Genomic DNA, 19,200 nt, shown 5'->3' on the forward strand with positions numbered 1-19,200 from the left:
GCTGGCCACAGCTGAATTTTGAGTCAGGAACTGTGGACAGTATGTCAGAGGTAGTTAAGAGTCCTAGAATTATATTTTCTTGGTTAAGGAAAGAAACAGGAAAACAATGTCAGTTCCCTTCTGGTGAAAGATAATGATTTAGCTGGACTCTCAGCTGGTGTAGGAAATTGGTGATAAAGAACATTTGCTGTTGACTATGCCAGGTAATTGTAGCCTTTAACTTGGAGTGGTCATTTACTGTAGCTGTTCACATCATTTTTGCTTCCAGAGTGTGTTACCTTGGGATTCTTTCTGCATACTTGTCACTTGGAAGCCATAGCTAGACCAGAAACGGCATTTTGCCTGCTTGGCGACAGTGTTGATAATCAGGTGTGCGTCTGCACAGCATCTTTCACAGCAGCTGCCACCTCACTTCCAAAGGGACAATTAAAAATGCAGGTTTAAACTCCTCCTGAAGCTGTAGATGGTGCAGAGCCTGTGCAGCAGGAAGCCTGCTTCTCCAGGTCTGGCTGCCATAGGCAGTGGAGATCAGCAGCTTCACTTAAAACAGCATCTACCCCGTTCAGTTGGGAAGGGCCTATTGGCAAAGCTATTGGCTCTGATGCGCCCAAGCCGGAACCTACTGACTCCTCTTGTCATTCTGCAGCCATTCTGGCTCCTCTTGTCATTTCTTTTGGCCGATGGTGGAACTACTTTTTGATCAGGTATCAATCCTAATTTTTAAAACTTCACATGAACCTGCAAGTTATCCCTGGTTATAAAGACGCTTCAAAAAACTCTGAAACTGTCATCTACTAAAAAAGGAAATATCAGAATAAAATGGTTCTTGAGACATATTGTGTGAATTTAGTGTTCTGCTTCTCTTGGGGGCACAGCAGTGGTTTTTTAAGCTTAAAAAGAAACTGTGATACAGAAAATCTGCCTGTTGTAATGTGAAGACAATATGATTTATTTTCAAGGTATCTGCAATTTTGCAGGTAGCAATGTTCTAGGAGGATTTTGTAGGGTCCAGCTAATGATGGAGAAGTGCTAGATACCTTCCTTGCAGAGTTTCTTGCCACAAGGAACTGGAAGGAATGCTTTTGTTTAAGTGCTTTGTCCTAACTGGTGAAATGAAGGGTCTTGTTCACTTACATTCTTTTGACCAGGACCTACCTCAGGAATTCTTGCTATTTTGTTTGAATGTCTTGATCAACGATGGCTGTCTGGATTAGCTGATCAATGTCCAGTCGTAACAGTAATTCTTGAAGAAACTATATGAACTGGGAGATCTAGTTACTGAATTTTGTTGCTGCAGGATTTTTTTTCTCGTTTATAATCTGCAAAAGTTGGATAGAAGCCTCTCTTTGCACTTAATGCTAATTTAAAAGGAACCCATAATTCTCTTATTCGTTTTTCAACCCATCTTTGGGTTTGGGTTTTATGTTAGCTTTATGTAATAAATATTCATTTTCATTTTCCGCATCATTGCATGCAAATTTATTCAAGTTCATACTTCTAGGAAACAACATGTTATAACTTACACTGAATACAATGGAGATGAAAATCTCAGCAAAGAAAGTAAAGTGTTTGGATTTTCTTTATCAGGAAAATGTTTGGAGAATGCCCCATTTTTTTTCAAAACTATGGAAAGCAAATTCAGATCCTACATCTGTTCCTGTCGATATGCAATCCTGCACAGTTCTGTGGTCCCCTGATGATATCCAGTGGACTGATCAATTCAAAGAAAACAATCCAATTTTGCCCACTGACTGCATTTTTGGCCTTTGGGAATATTTTGTTCCCTAGCTCAAGCAGAGAGAGCACAGAGGTTAGTGTACTGGAAGTCTTTGGAGTGGGATGGCAGCGTTACTGTTAAAATGCCAGTTCATTTTTATTTGGAGACAAATCTTTGACTGCTCCCAGGAATGTTTCTCCTCCTGCTTGTATTGCCTTCACAGGAAAATGAAAGTAAACACCGTATCAATCATGCTGCTTATCTTTGTATTTTGAAATCTGGGTTTGGAAGATTCCTGAATTAGCATAGAAGTCCCTCAAAACACAGCTGTTTGTTTCATCATGAAAAAACATCACAGTATTACCTGCATCGACCTCTTTCCAACCTGAAGGATAGAAATTGTCCTTGAGATAAATTTGAAAAAGACACATGCAGAAACTGTCACTTTCATTTCCAGAAGAAGTTGATATTGTCTCCTATGAAAATAGTTGAGTAGAGATCTCCTTCCTTCTACATGCATCCCCATCATTGATGCGTGGAGGAAACAGTTGTATTAATGTGATCCAAACCTCACTGTCACCAGAAACACTGAGCTTTTGCCTAAAATTGAAAAATTGTTTCCTTTAAATCCATATCTGAGATCATAAGAGATTGAGCTGTGCTGCATAAGCAGTTGGTATTGAATAAGGGTCTCACAGAACCACTGCACTGTCCAGTGGTAACAGCTTCAGTAGGACAGGGTCCTTACCGTCCTTAAGATCTCTGTAGGGCATTTCAGCCATGAAGGATAGACAGAGAGGGTTTTTTTCCTGATTCTACTGCCTTTCCAGCATGCCACTGAATTTTGTACTGCGCTGAACTGACTTAAGAAGTTAGAGTGAAATATGACTTTCCTGGCTTAGAAAATTAATGTATTAAACTTTAGGGTAAAAATCAAGTAAGATCCTGTAGTCTTCAGGATAATTTTAAGATCCCTGCGATGTGTCTTTGGGTTAGCGAAGATTCCTTGTCACGTGCCCTTTGATGTAAACTCATAGTGACATTTTCTTTTAAAAGTTGATCAACAGCTCTCTTGGCTGCCTACAGACAATTCTGCACTCTTACAAATGGCTCCCAGAACAAAGTTGACCTATAACCAGATTTATTTTCAGAAAAAAAGCTCAAAATTTGAAAAACGTATTTAAATAAGGAAGGTTATGAAGAATCATAGAATCATCCAGGTTGGAAAAGACCTCTGAGATCATCAAGTCCAACCCTTGATCCACTACCACTGTGGTTACTAGACCATGGCACTAAGTGCCACATCCAAGAACACAGAATAGATTTCAATATACTTTCTATTAGTATTATCCCTAAATAATTCACAGACATGTTTTAATAGGTAGAGCAGTACCGGGAACATGAGATGAGAACATACCATGCAGACCATACCTTTAGCATCTTTTTGTAGAAACTTTATTCCCTGGAACTAACAGTCCTCACAGCTGAAAGCAGTAACAGAGTTGAACTATCACAAGGTGTTAGAAGGTCAGGAGACAGCTGTGTTCTTTGCCACTATGGAAGAACTTGGGAGGAAGTGGAGATCACCTGTGGATGGATAGACCTGAGAAGGTAAGACCAGATACTCAATGTTGCCACCAGCAGTGACTCAGGAGATGAAACAGCAGGACCAACTGGAAGGTTTTCATTGCTTCCTTCTGGCCTGTGCTTCCTGAGCAGAACTGAGTCCCACAGTGGCCAACTTTCACTGTCTCTGCCCATGTTCCTTTCCAGGGGGACCTTTCTACCCCTTCTTCTGTTTGTGGTCCTTCGTATTCCTGCTCATCCCCATTTGCTGAAGGCTACTTTTGTGGTAACCTTTGCTCCATACCTCAGCAAGAGGAACGTGTCGGGACCATTGTCCTACCTCTGCTACTCCAGCGTTTTTTCTTTTCCCCTTTCCCCAGCATGGAGGCTCCTCATTTGTGTTACTATTTGTGTAAGCCTCTTCTCCTTTTTAACTATCCCATGTAGCACATGTAGTTGAGACTTATGTCTTTGAAGAGGGGAAGTTGCATCTCAGTGAGCAGAGAAGCATCTCAGAAACCTAGCAAAGGATATGTTGGGGGTTGCTGACAGCAAACAGGGAGTTGCAGGGCTGTCTGGCTGTGAGAGAACAGAGAGGCACTGGCAGAGGCAAAAGCAGCAGTGGGTGTGAGGCTGATGGGCAGAAACTGTTTGCCTGGCTGCTGCAAGCTGTTGAGTTTTGAGCCCAGAAGGAAAGGGCCTGTTGAGAACATACAGGTCTGGGTGAGAGAGTGGAGGTTATCAACATAAATCAGTAAGAGAGAGCATGCTGGAAGGCTGAAACTCCCATTTGGTCTTAGCTGGTGTAAGATGGTCGGTTTGTGGAGGCTGTTCAGTCTAGTTCCCAGTTAGCTGGTTATTAAAGGCACTCTGAGGGTTTTCTGCCTGCTTTGTCATGTGCTAAGGGAAAAACAAGGTTAGGCTGCACATGCATCCATGGGGAATAGTCCTACTGTGGTCTGTAAATGGCTTCTCATCACCTTTGCACTGATCTCAATTCAGAGATGATGCACATCATACCAGCCTTCCTAGTGTCTACCTATCCTTTCAGTTTAACAATCCAGGCTTTTTTCCCGAGGTCTTATGTAGAACAGGTGAAGTTAGCGGGAGATAAGTGATATTTAGTCTGCTGTGAATTGAACTTGGACTCTCGCAGAAACCTGATATCTGCAGAGTGAAAGAGTATCTGTCTGCCCTAACTCTTGGAAATTGGGGCATATACAATCTGGCATCAAAGGCAAGACTCATACCAGTACCTTTGGTGCTTGTGAATTGTTTCTGGTGGTGTCTAAGGGTTTGTGTTATCAAAGAGTGGGAACCTGTCTAGTTGCAGAGTGTGTAGGAGTCCTGCAAAGGTTGTTAATAGTGCTATGAATCCTTCAGTATGTTGCTTTATGGCTTTAATAAGTGGATAGGATTTTGCCTGTGAGGGACATGCATGTAGAAAGTGCCTTTCTAGAGGAGAATGTGTGTGCCAAGGTGCAAAGTCTCTCAGGGCTCACTCTATCCCAGGGCCCATTCCAAGGATGCTGCATAATCTGCTGTAGGACACAGCAGCCTTGCACAGGATGCCAGCTAGTTTTCAGTCTCCATGAAGTCTTTGGTTCGCTAACAAGAATACAGTTCTGGAAATCTGGGTCTCAGTTGTGGCCATGTTTGTCAGAGCCTGCGGAGTCTCAGGCCTCTTGAAGACTCTCTACTTCTCTCTGTTCCACTCAGTTTTGGGGTCTCAGTCCCAATATCATATTTAGTCTTGGCCAAGGGTGAGATTTAAGTGCTGCACCTCAACCACAGGGAAACACCTGGTCTTTTCTGCGAAGTGTAGATTTTCTGGGATTGCATGATCACTGCACTGTTTCAAAGAGTTCAAGTTTTCATAGAATCAAAGAATATCCTGAGTTGGAAGGGACCCACAAGGATCCTCAAACTCCAACTCCTGGCCCTGCACAGGACAGCCCCAAAAATCACACCATGTGCCTGAAAGCACTGTCCAAATGCTTCCTAAACTCTGTTAGGCTTGGTGCTATGACTGCTTCCCTGGGGAGTCTGTTCCAGAGCCCAAACACCTTCTGAAGAAGGTGAAGAATCTTTTCCTAATATCTAACCTAAACCTCCCCTAACACAGCTTCATGCCATTTCTTCAGGTCCTGTCACTGGTCACAAGAAAAGAGATCAGTGCCTGCCTCTCTACTTTCCCTCATGAGGAAGTTGTAGACTGCAATGAGGTCTCACCTCAGTCTCCTCCAGGCTGAACAAACCAAGTGATCTCAGCCACTCCTTGTAAGGCTTTTACTCTAAACCCTTTGCCGTCTTTGTGGCCCTTCTCTGAATGCTGAAACTTTATATTTTTCTAATATTGTAGCACCCAAAACTGCACACAGAATTTGAGGTGAGGCCACATCAGCACAGAGTAGAGTGGAACAGTCATCTACCTTGACTGCCCGGCAGTGCTTTTCCTGATGCACCCCAGGACACAATGGACCCTCCTGGCTGCCAGGGCACTGCTGACTCAGATTCAACTTGCCGTCAACCAGAACCCCCAGGTCACTTTCCGTGGCACTGCTCTTCAACCTCTTGTTCCCCAGTCTGTACGTACCTCCAGGGTTGCCCTGTCACATGTGCAGAATCCAACACTTATCTTGTTAAACTTCATGCGGCTGATGAGTGCCCAGCCCTTTAATTTGTCTGGGTTTCTCTGTAGGACCTCTTTGCCTTCGAGGGACTCAACGGATTCTCTCAATTTAGTATCATAGACAAACTTACTTTTGTTCAGGCTGAGATCTCTTAAGCCTTCAGTTTGTCTGTTTCTGGAGTCTCCAATTTGTCTGGAGCTGAAAAGCGTATTGCTGTCACACAATTGCAGAATCCAAGAATGGGTCTGGTTGGAAGGGACCACAGTGGGTCATCTGGTCTAACCTCCCTGCTCAAGCAGGGTCATCCTAGAGCACATGGCACAGAATTGCATCTCCAGACAGTTCTTGAATATCTCCAGTGAGGGAGACTTTATGATCTCTCTGGACAATCTGTTCCAGTGCTCAGTCACCCACACAGTAAAGAAGTTCTTCCTCATGTTCAGGTGGAACTTCCTGTGCATCAGTTTCTGCTCTCTGCCTCTTGTCCTATTGCTTGGCACCACCAAGAAGAGCCTGGTTCCATCCTCTTGGCATCCTCCCTTCAGATGCTTAGAGACATTGATGTCATACCCTTGCGTTTCTCTCTTCTTTAGACTGACAAGGCCCAGCTCCCTCAGCCTTTCATCATCTTTGTAACCGTCCACTGGACCCGCTCCAGGAGCTCCATATCTCTCTTGTACTGAGGAGCCCAGAACTGGACAAGGCACTCCAGATATACCTCACCAGGGCTGAGTAGGTGAGGCACCACTCAACCTGCTGGCAATGTTTTTCCTAATGCGACCCAGGATACCATTGGCCTTCTCGGCCACAAGGACACACTGCTAGCTCATGGACAGCTTGTTGTCCACCAGGTCCTTCTCTGCAGAGCTGCTTTCCAGCAGGTTAGTGCCCAGTTTGTACTGGTACCTGGAGTTATTCTTCCCCAGATGCAGGACTCTGCATCTCCCTTTGTGGAATTTCAGTAGATTCCTCTCCCCATCTTTCCTCCTACTGAGGTCCTTCTGAAGGGCTGCACAGCACTCTGGAGTATTGGCCACTCCCCCTAGCTTTCTGTTTTCAGCAAACTTGCTGAGGAGTCATCTGCCCCTTCATCCAAGTCATTGATGAATAAGTTAAACGATACTGGACCCAGTATTGTCAATCTGTAAGTTCTCACATGTGTTCCCAGGTGCCTGGATCGCAGAGCCGTGTTACAGAAAACTATTTCTCCCACCAAACACTAAAACTCGGGAGAAGATGTGAGAAATAGAATCTCACAAAGTAGCAGCCCATTGGTCATTCACTGATTGATTTATATCAAACACCCCCCACAAACACACATCATTCAATTTTAGGAATGGTGCTATTGTGTTGAGTTTAGATACAATCTTAGCAGAAGACTCACCTTATTCGAGCCATCCAGTTGAAGGCACCAGCACAGTTACCATCAGAAACAGAGATTTCCTTTTATTTATGTGCATTCCGGACTGGTAGTTTTATATGGTTAGGGTTAGAATCAGGTTAGGGTTAGCATCCTTTCTGGAGTTAGACCACTAAATACTGCAATACACCTCCAAGTAAAAAGTGACTCGAGCCCATTCTCACCTGGTCCTTATTTTCTACTTAGGAGAGTAATTTCTAGTAGAATCGCTGTAATGGCACACGGCTTTCTAAGCTCTGAAGATTGTCGTTTATGGAGGACTAGCTTTCCTTCTGTGGCATTTAAGAATAATATGAGTTAGTAAAGAGTTCTTTCTAAAATGACACCTTCAGAAGGAGGTTTTCTCTCAGGCAAGCGTCGGTCTGAATTACATGTGCCTGCCACAGGATGGCAGCAATCCGTCACCGCTGACGCATCCGCTTCACTTCGGGTGTTATATTTCAAGATGAAGTCCGAAGATAAACTGTTCACAGTAGACCACTATGTGAAGGTGGTATGACAAGCACAGGAAAGCCTTTGTGTATACTTATTCGTTATTGGTTAAAGCCATGTTTTACAACCTTTATTACAATATGAAATTTACTTAGCTGCAAAAGCTGGCCCAGGGGGTGAACTCTTATCATATAGTAGTTGGTATGGGAATTCATTCTGTGGATGGTTAAATACCAAGGGTAAGGTATGGAATCTCTTTTTAATATGTCCCAGTGAGTACATATTTCTTGCCAAAATCTGAGGGGTTTTCACCTTTAGGCTGCTTAGAATCATCTAAACAATCCATCACTGCATTGTGATGCCCATCTGCGGTATACCTTCTGTTTCCATGGAATTCAGTGCCTGTTTGAAGACATTCAGTGACTGAAGCCAGTCATTACCATTTTCATTTTTAGGTACATTTGCTTGCAGCTAGTTTGCTGCTATCTCATCTGAAACAACAAATTAATTTTTACTTTCAGGTTTCTTTAAGTCACTTGTAGTGATGCCTGGTTGGTTCTGTGGTCAGTGACTTGACCCAGCACTGACTGGTAAAAACACTGCTCTATGTGAAAGCTGAAGGGGATTTATAGCCTTTACTGTGTAAAGGATTTTATGAAACTAAATTATTCTTTGAAGGTCTTACTTGGTGAAAGCTGAGCCTTTTTGTTAGAGAATGCAGCTTTAAAAATCAAAGTGCAGGGGTGAAGCAGGATTTGCAGCCAGGGAGTTCTCTGCCCTGGCAGACAGTAAGTCATGCTACCTCCAACCAGGGATCCACATCTCCCTCTCCACCACTGCAGGTGCACACCTCAGTGCTGGATTGAAGGGCCAGTTTCTCTCACCCCCAAGACGAATAATGTCTACAAACGTGAGTCATGCTAATCGTAATGGTGCAGAGGTGTTTTGGCTGCTCACAGGCTGCTCACAAAACAAAACTGCTCACGGTTTTGTTTTGGAACGACAAAAGACTGGGAGGCGTGTCCTCTGGGCGGAAGGAGGCTGCCCTACACCGAGGGAGCACTAGAGACTAGAAACTCTTCCAACAGGACATAAAAGCTGGGGTGAGGCAGTCAGCATATAGTGGCTGGTATGAAAGGGGATGTGAGGAAGGCAAGTGACAGAAAGCCCTGGAATTCAAGGAAGCATACGTGGGTTCAGATGGCTTGTAGATGGAGTGCTTCATAATGACAGAGGTAACAATACAGAGGAATAAGATGAAGGAAAATCTCAGCCCCACCATGAGCAACAAAAGAGTGCTATAAACTTCAACTGTCTTGCTAAAATAATAATCTCATATGACTCAGTATGGAGAGCCCAGTATCAGATAAAACATGAGACTCTCTTAAAGCTATTAAGCACTCTGACAGGTAGACTTTCCTTGCTGCTTCTGCTAGCACACATAGCAGTGTATTAATTACTGTTCTGGAGCAGTCCAACAACAATATGCTTGGGTTTGCCCATTTTTTTTCCCTGCACAGGTGATGGAAAGTGTCCTAAGTGTCTTTGCCCAGCTGTTTGACATGTCCCTTTGGAGCCTGAGAAGTTATTTTCGGTCATTTGAATGAAAATATCCTGAGACAGTGTAACACTGGGATGACACATTTTTATACCACCGAAGTGGATAATCTGAGGGTGTGCCAGGAATAGCACTGAGAGAAGGGCTTTTGTTTCTCTTTACTGCATAACCCTTTTTCCCATCGTGTGGGAGACACTCTTTCCAGTGTCAGCTGCATGTAATGGGGGTAGGTTGGGGCACATACACATCTAAAGTGAGAGAAATCAAACTCTCTGGTGATGGGTGTGAAAGTGCTCGGCACCAGAAAACAACATATGTGGAAAGTTCTGAAGGAATTAGAAAAGACACAGCTTAGAATTATCATAGTTGAAGATGTCAGACCAGAGGTGGGACCAAGGACCTACTTAACAAAACATATCTCCTTATTCCTGAGATTTTAGCAAATACACAAAAGAGAGGGAACAACTGAGCTATTGGCAAGATCTATATGATCTCACGTGGCACATAGATTTGGGTTACAGATTTAAAGATTTGAGAGGATAATTGTGAATTATGTATGTTCAGTCAGAGCTCTCCACTTGTCATTCCTGCAGCGCTCCTCAGCTGTGTTTTGTATCATGGGGACAGCATCAAGAAAGCATCTGAAAGATGAAATTTCTTTGTGGTTCCGTCTGCTGTTCACACAGGTCAGAAGGCTTTCATTCTCGACTGACCGCTGATTGCAGTGTTTCTATTCATCTTTTCTTAGTCTCCTGCTGCCAACAGTTAATCTTTCCAGAAATCCCAAACAGGGTGAAAAATCTAGCATTTCTGCAGAGAATCATTGTGGCTACCATGCTGTGAATGACTTTCCTGGTGGTTTTGCTGTGGGGAGAGAAGGAGCCTAACAGAGAATGGAGGCACGACTTTCTGTCTATGATTGATTGCTAACATTTTTGTGAGTTTGTCACTTGGAATTACCCAGATGTCTTTCAGTCTGACTTTATCTTGTTCCAAGTGGAAATGAACATTCAGTTGCAGTACAGCCACATTACAGATAGCTCTACTGGCTCCTCTTTCCAGTTAGGATGTTAAAGAATCATTTCTTGTAGCCTTTTAAAGAAAACTCTCAATAGCCTTGAGCTTTACAATTATCCTTCTCAAGAGACACAAAGTAATTGAAAGCATTATGAGAAAGCAAATGCATCTTATCTCTGACCTAGTATAGGAAAAGAACCCTAAAACTCACCACAGGTGCAAACAAGGCTCAGATCACGCAGCTGATATGTGGCCAAGCCCTCAGATTGACAGGGATTTGTTGGGTTTTCCTAGGCAAATAAAATGTCTTTTGTGAAAGGTCTTGGCACCTTAATGGTGAAAAATGCTGTTCAAATTTGAGGCTTTATTTTTCCAGTTTGCATTGGTAAAGTGACCTGAGGACAGTCTGACAGTGTTTTGGAAGCTCACTTCTTGTGTCTCTGAACAGTGATGGTCTCTGTTTTTCCCTCAGCAGATGGAGCCTTGGCTGACTTGCTCAAAGGATTATGAGCAAAAATGGGCAATGTGGTTGCAGTGCCCAACTCCTTGGCCATGTTGACAAGCTGCACAGTTTTGATGTAACTCCTCACCTCTTCTGACCTTCTACCTTGCTTGGTAGTGTGTGCTCTTGCCCAAGTAAGCACCCCATTTATTTGTACACCAAGCAAACAGCCCTAGAAAGCTGATACTCCTCTTTTTGAAGTGCTGAAGAACTTTGTCATTCATTTACAAGATCAGAGAGACTGTAATTTTCAGGCAAGCCACTCACAAATCTCTACTGAAATTATTTGTTTCTGTTTCTTTTCTGAGAAGTCATCTGCTTCCATCCTTTCCCTAAACTTGTGTCAGAGCAGAGTCCTTGCAAAAAGCACTGATGTTTTAAAACTTTCCAGGGAAAGAAGAGACAATATTTTCTGTTCTGTAGGCTATATGTTTTGCTGAGTCTTTTCCTCTTGTACGAATGCTGCTTCCTTCACATGGAAAAGCTATTTGCAGCCCCATATGGTTCTCCAGTGGAAGCTACCAATACCTGTTTCTTATCCATTGCTGTCAGCGTTTTGATTTGAAATCACAGTGTCAATACCATATTGTTAAGGACATCGACTTGGAAATGTGAAATACTTCAAAGTTTAAAAAAAAAAAAGTTCTCTTTAGATATGTGTTGATATATCTTGCATCAATGTTTACCATGAAGAAGGCTGGCATCTATAGCCTTTTTGTGTACCGCCATGGCATCTTGAAACCTGCTGAGGCAATGGTGTCTCTGTCTTCTGTAAAACTGTTGATCCCAACCTTATGGTAGACATAGACAGATAACCACTGTTGCCCTTTCTTAATGTCCTTTTAAGAGAAGATATTAGTAAAGTATATCAGTAATTCTCATTTGGCATTATTATAGGCTGAGAAAGCTTTACCTGAGTTTTACCTCAGTAAAACAGTCTTTGGCAGTCTTTGTAATCCTTACATCTGAAATTACTTTTCTGTTGCAGGTGGTTGGGACTGGCACATAGCTTCAAATTTGCAGGGAGGAGCAGGCTGATAGAGTGATGGCACACATGTTTTTTTCTTTAGGAAATGCTGCTGGAGAGCAGTCAGCTTCAAAAAAAAAAACCCAGTGAAGTGAGACAATCTACCTTCTGGTTTTGTACAAGCCCTGGTTTTGGATGGGAAAGAAAATAAATGAGCACTTCAGCTCTGTGAAATCCCTATAGAAGAGACTGTAAAGAGAATCTGCCTTTCTCTACACATAAAAAGCTCAGGAAGAGTGAGTGGGGTGGGTAGTGCTGATGAGGGGAGAGACAGGCTGAAGTGCTGCAACAGACACAGGCGTCTGCCTCTGTGCCCTTGTCATCCCAATATCACCCCCGTTTTTTGGCAAATGTGTGATTTCACACATGCTTTATCCATCTTTGAGGTAGAATCTGGAGCTCTTGTATTGTAATTTCGAGAGGCAAGAACTGTTCAGTAGAGGTGCTGGAAGTGCTGGGAATGAAGCATGGTTGGTTGTGATGGTGGGGCTCAGGTGTGAGCAAGTCAGTGGAGCAGCAATGCTGCCTCTCCTTCTCCGCCCCTTAGGGGCACTGTTTTGAAATCATCAGCTGGTTGTGTTTTACCTATAGGTTAACCTACAATGTATCTATGGTGTTTCCAAAATATTCATAGGCAGAGTTAGGGAAACCTATGCCCTAACATTTGACAGAGGTCTCCGGCATTACAAGATATGCAGATTGTGACATTTTTTGCTTTCTTTCACCTGTCTTGTGGCAAATGAACATGAATCTAACCTTTAATAAATAAAAGCTTAACGAAGTCAAAAATTCTTCTGTAAAGTACCACAGCTTGCATGGATTTGCAGCTCCTTCCTCCCTCAGAGAGCAAGTATGCTTTAATTTGGTTATAAAATATGGTCTATACACAGTATATTGGCAGAAAGCTGTCTGCTATAAAATGCCAAATTAAATTCTGAGCCACAATGGAGTCCCTGAACACAACACGTGTACTCTGTGGCATAATGATGGTTCTGTTAAAACTGTTCATGTGAGGAAATAATGTTTGTGATAAAACTCTTGGATTTTACTACATGACCCAGATACCTGGGATTTATACAGAATTCCTTTGACTGTCACACAAAAGAGTCAGTAGGTACCTAGTGGTAGTCCAAACTCAGTTTGCTTTTCCAGAAATTGGACTCCTGACTTCTTCCCCAAGTTTGGAAGAGAAACATGTGATTTGACAAAAAATAATGATCACGTTAACTTTCCAGAATGTGGACATTAATATTAAAATCATATATCCTGTTCAACAAGGGAACAAGGGACCTTTACCATTTTGTAAGTGGGAGTACAATGTTTGTATTTTTTAATATATTTTTTTTCTATGGAAAAGTACTATCCCGAAGTAAATTAAATTATGTAATGGGAAGGATATTTCTATTTTCCTCTTTCTTGGGAACTTAGACATACAGACTTGTGAGTGCTGATATTTTAATATATGGATCAAAACCTAGTATATGAAAAGAAATAAAAGGATAATATTTGATGTTAAGCAACAATGCGCAGGCAGTAAGGAAAAGTGTCTTGTTCTCCATAAAAACTTCATAGCCTTGGGTTGATTATGACTTGTTACATAGCTAGTGAGTAATTCTCTAAACACTTATACTGTTTTCAAGTGATCTTGTAACATGTCAGATGTTTTCCAAGCTCTAATCTTATCTGTGTGAATGACATTCTCGGTACTCTGGAATTGTCATTACCACTGTTAGTCCATGGGATGCGCAGAAGCATAAACTAGGTATCAGGAAAAAAAAGCGTTTTTCCTTTTCAGCATCCTGAGAGGATGCATTCCTTCTTTTTTTTAGCAGAAAAACAATAAGTAAAAAGAGTGGATTTAGAGGAAGTCCATAAAGGATAAGAGCAGCAGAAACCAGACTGGTCATTGTTATGATACACTTCTATTATCTACTCCTACACCTGCTGAAATGCTAGTATTAAAGACTTCATAAGAGTTTATGGTATATAGTTTATAATAGCAACTGGCACCTGGAAATATTTAGGTGGATTCAGCTGACGGAAGCATAATGCCAGGTTCAGATTATTTATATTTGCAGTAATTTCCTCCTCGTGTGATGTATTCTCTTAATCCAGGATTAAGTTCTAATTGTGGCTAAGTCCTTGGAAAGCTCATCACTTTGAGTGGAAGTTTTAGCAAGTCAACATACCTGAGGTTTGAATGAGAAGTTGCAGGGTGTGAATCTTACTATACTGTAATTTCTGGATGTTTTGTGCAAGGCAAACACCAATTAAATAAAGGGAATGAAGAGAGAATCGTCATAGGCTCTGTTCTCAGACATGATGGGAAAGGCAATGGAATGAAAGCATAGTGCCTTAGGTTTTGCTCTATTTTATGCTACCTGCACACAATCTCAAATGAACACATTAAGATAAAAATCTATGTTGTCTTGCTAATCTGGATGTTGGAGCTGATCATGTAAAGCAAAAGCATCGTCAAAAAGGAAACCCACACTTTTTTCAAAGTGGTCAGAATGAATCTGTGCATAATTTGACTCAGGACAAGAACAGACGGAATTAAGCAGAAGGCTTACTTTGTTCTATAATTTTTTATATGAGTGAACAAAACTTTACTGCAGCCAATGCAGCTCTATCCAGGCTCTATCTGCCTGATCTGTGTAACCTGTAGCCCCAGAAATACAGTTATTGCTATTGCTAGTTATATGCCACAAGCTATATACTGGCATTGCAGTATCAAGGCATGCCGGGCTTGCTTGGCCTCAAATTGCCTTGGTCTGCCTGGAACTTCATTTTATCTGGCTTAGTTGTGATAGAAATTTATTTTAATTATCAGGTGACTATTTCCTGATTTGTTTAACCTGTTTTTTAATCATCATGGGATATAACTACGATTTTTGTACAAACAAGTGTAGCAAGTATTTATTCTGTGTCAAGTGAAATATTTATTACACCACCTTAATGTTGCAGTGTAAAAGAATATAGGCTTGGCCTGACAGTCAAGGACTTGCCTGTGGCAACCCAGGATGTGGGGGAGAGGAGTACAGACATGGAGGGGATAAAAATAGAGGTTATGAGAATGTCAGTTCAGGTCTATGAACAGTTCGGCAGCAAACAGTTAAATATAAACCTTGGAAGCTAGCACAACTGGTTTATAGGCAGCAGAGAAAACAGAAGTATACAAGGTATGTAAGATATGTCATTCAGACGTAATGTGGAGTTGCAGATCAAATAAAAAAACAAGGTGTAAAGCATGAAAAAAATGTACTAAAGGGAGCCCCAAGTGGAATTTAGAAAGAAAAGGAAGAAATCAGCAGCTTCAACATCATGCTCCTTGGGCACCGCCGTCGTACTCCTCCTAGGAAAAAAAAAATAGGAAAAATGATGGGCTCCCTGTAACTGTTCCCTACCCCTGACTGAAGCCAACAGCCTGAAGATTTTCAAGGGAAACAGCAGAACAGTAGATGCTAGGAAGTTTGTGTTTTATTGAATAATTATTGAGACTTTTTTCCATGTCAGTATTCTTTATTTATTTTCTTTTGTCATAAAGCATTTCAAAATATATTTATGTTTCCTTTTTTCTTCTCTAATTCCAAATTTGCTGAATTTGCAATAGACCCTAGAATGCAACGTTAAGTTTCTCCTGACGTTAAAGTCCTGCTGATACATGAAACGCTGGGGGGTTTGTTCTTCATTTTTCTGCAGAGAGTGATTTCTTCACACGAGTCAAAGTGACAGGTCATTCAGTGCATCTGCCTCTGTTAGTGTGCTTCCAGGTTTGGTAAGCGGAAAAAAACCCCAGTACATTCTACCTTTTTGAGCCAACACCTGAGCAACTAAGGATCAGTTTTCATGGTTCAAAACATGTAAAATATCCAGAAATTCTGCATGAGATTGCAGGCGTATGATATGATGCAATCCCATATCTGGGCAAAGTTGATGCTCTACCTGGGCTCCCCTCTAAACTGGAGCACTGAAGTGCTACTGCAGCACAGATAGTTAAAGGATCCCGGTGACAGAATGCCCAGTCGGTAGGTTTGAAGTAGGTTTGTCTTAATCTGTAATGAGCAGCCCAGGGATGATTGGAATACCTTTAAAGCCAAAAAGCCAAGTTTTGCTAGAGCAGGAGCTATGGTAGCTTTCTTTCAATAAAAAAATAAATCAGTGCAACTCATGAAGACAGGGAGCTTGTACTCTCCTGTGCGACAGAGAGGCTCCTGCCTTTCAGCCACTCTTTATCTGTGGTTGCCAAGAGCGGTTCTCTCTCTTCCTTAGGAAACTCTCTGTCTCAGAAGCAGGACTTCCCACACTTCACTGAGATCTCTCACAAACTGATTCAGCTGTTTAGAAGATTTTAGTTTCCTTTACCATCACCTAACCTACTCAGTGTAAGTTCAGCTCAGAGCAGGGAGTTTAAATAATACAAACCCTCAGTGACCGAATCTACACAAAGTAGTTTCGATTCTCTTGAATCTTTCAGCATGAAAGTAGTAAATATTTGAAGCTTCAAGGCAGCCTGTCCTCATATTAGCATCAATCTAAACAGTGTTCCTTGAGAAATTGTTGATTTTGAACTGTATATTGCAGTAATAACTGCTGACCAAGCATTCTTTCCTAACAGGTAGTTTTCTAGATCTGTCACAAGCTACAGAGCACAACTTCTCAGAGAAACATTAGCATTCAGGATTGATGAGAATAAGAAGAAAATATGAAGCAGAGGAGGCTAAAGTCCATTGAAAAGTCCATTTAGGTTGGATATTAGGAAGAAATTTTTTACAGAGAGAGTAATCAGGCATTGGAATGGGCTGCCCAGGCTGGTGGTGGATCCTCCCTCCCTGGAGGTTTTTAAGATGAGACTGGATGTGGCACTTAGTGCCATGGTCTAGTAACCATGGTGGTGTTGAATCAAGGGTTGGATTGATGATCTCGGAGGTCTTTTTCTACCTGGCTGATTCTATGATTCTATGAAATCATGGCAGAAGTACAGATTTAACAATACATTCATTATATGATGCAACCATTTTCTTAACTGAATTTGGCAATTAACTTGTTTTAAGCATTACTGACCAGATCTGTTTATAAGATTTTTTTTTCTTTTCATTCAGTGGTTGTTAGAAAAGACTTTGTGTAAATCATTTCAATAATTGTATTTTACTGGAAGCAGGGAGCAAATACATGATCTGATTTTGGAAAAATCATCTGTTACTGATACGAAATGCATTTTCTGGCTACCTCAGTGAAATCTATAGGCATAACTATCATTGCAGGATTATTCCTTGCAAGACTAAGTGATGTCTTGTTGAATATTGCCAGTTTTTTTATTTTATAGTATTTTATAGAATATTCTAATGAAAAATGTGAATTAAAAATTAAAATTCTTTATAATTATTTATAATAAACCATTGAATTTGGTTGGAAATACCCAAATAATATTTCTGTAAAATTTCAGAAAATTTTATGCCTTACACATAAAAAACTGTATTTTTGTTTCACACAGCCACTTTCTATCTGCTTATGGTTTATTTTAACACATCCCTTCTGCACATTTTTCCTTTTGCCTCCTCCCTCTAATGTCTTTTTCTTTAAACCATGTATCATGGTTTCATGCAGGTATCATGCAAAAATAGTGCTGTGAGAACTTACATCAGCTTTCTGACAAAACCATTCCTTTGGCAACTGCCCCATTCTCAGTGCTCCTCAGGGAAAACAGGTGCTTGCTAGAAACATTCATCATATGTTTTCTGTCACACATAAATTTTAATTTTTAGGATTTTGCTGTTACTATATATTGGAAACAGTATGCTAATTCTAATGTAGCTAGCCTGAGTATGTCAAACCAGTTAGTGCTACTGTGATACTTGCTTTTTTGTGCTGGTAACACTTGGAAAGTATTTAGAGAGGCAAACAGGGATTAAAAGGCTGTTGCACACTTTTAGTGGCCCAAATAGGAGGTACCTGCTGGCTTATATCCACAATTAATTGGCTTTGCCTGCCACCTCAGAGACCATTGTTTGGTTTGGGGTGTTCATAAAATGGGCTGTATTGATCTGTTGTCTCATAATCTGGTCATTTCATCACTTGCTTTACTCAGGTGTCCTGAGGTATCAGTGGTTTCAGAGGGTTTCTTCACTCATTAACATTTGAGCAGTAACTGCCCTAAGCCCTCAGGTGCAGCCATCCGCTTAATACTGAGCTAGCAGTAGTTTTAGTGAGGTCATTAGGTGTCAGCTGGCAGAGGGGTGTGCAGGGTTGGACCCAATCTGATTGTGCCGCTTGTGCAGTCCTTTCCAGAAGGTCTATGGAGAGCACTTTGCAGGAGGACTAAAATGTCTGTCTCAGACAGGTGTTGCTGCTCATAGACATGGCTTGCTGCTCTGCCCCCAGACCTGCCCAGGCAGGGGTGTACCTGCTTCCCAGCTCGGCAGGGGTTGGGTAAGGCCACCTGTCTGCTGAGAGAGCACCTTTATGTCCAGGTCTCCGGAACCGCCACAGTCAATCTTCCTGCAGGAGGTGGGTCATGTGGCTCTGCTATACCTGGCAGGCAGGTCACAGTGGGGGAAAATGGATGAATGAGTTTTGGGCGAGCAGAGGGAGTGTAACAGGAGGAGCTGTGGCACCAGTCTCCCAAGGCACATTTGCATTGCTTGTATCTCTTCTGCAGACCCAGTCTGTAGTTCCTACATATTTAGGAAGGGGTGTTGTACGGTCTTTTCATGTCCAAATCAGTTTTTTCACATGCCTTCCCAGAGGCATAGCTATGTCAAACACAGTAATTTCCACCACAGCACTTCAGTATTCTTCTCCTCTTAGAGAAATGGCCATAGCGAATGCTGCTCTGTTCCTTTCAAAGCGCTTTGTGAAGATAGTGAAGGCACTTGGGGATACTCCCTGTGAGCCCAGTAAATTGGTCACCACCAAAGCACTGAGAGACATGAAACTAAGCACCTGTAATCTGCAGAGGTAGCGTTTCCCTCATTTGGAAGCACAGCGACCTGCAGACACACGAAACAAACCTCAGGAGTTTGCAGAGGCTGGAAGGAGGAAACTCCAAGTAGGCCAAGATATTAATCACTCAGTGTAAGGTGTGAAGACCAAGGGGGAAAACATCATCCAAAAGGATGCTTGACCATGAAAAACATTTTACCCATATTTATTTTTTTTCCTTGAATACCAAAAAATATTTTTTTTCTTTTTTTCCCCTTCTAATTATTATTGCAAGGGGCAAGGCTTGCCAGAAGGCTTTCTCATTGAAATGGAAAGTTGAAGTGTCCACAGAACTGTGGTATTTCTATGAAGCCAAAAGAAACTCACATCTGGGAAAAATTAAAACT

The sequence above is a fragment of the Lepidothrix coronata genome, unplaced genomic scaffold, assembly GCF_001604755.1.
Source record: "Lepidothrix coronata isolate B3197 unplaced genomic scaffold, Lepidothrix_coronata-1.0 Scaffold16, whole genome shotgun sequence".
Classification (NCBI taxonomy): domain Eukaryota; kingdom Metazoa; phylum Chordata; class Aves; order Passeriformes; family Pipridae; genus Lepidothrix; species Lepidothrix coronata.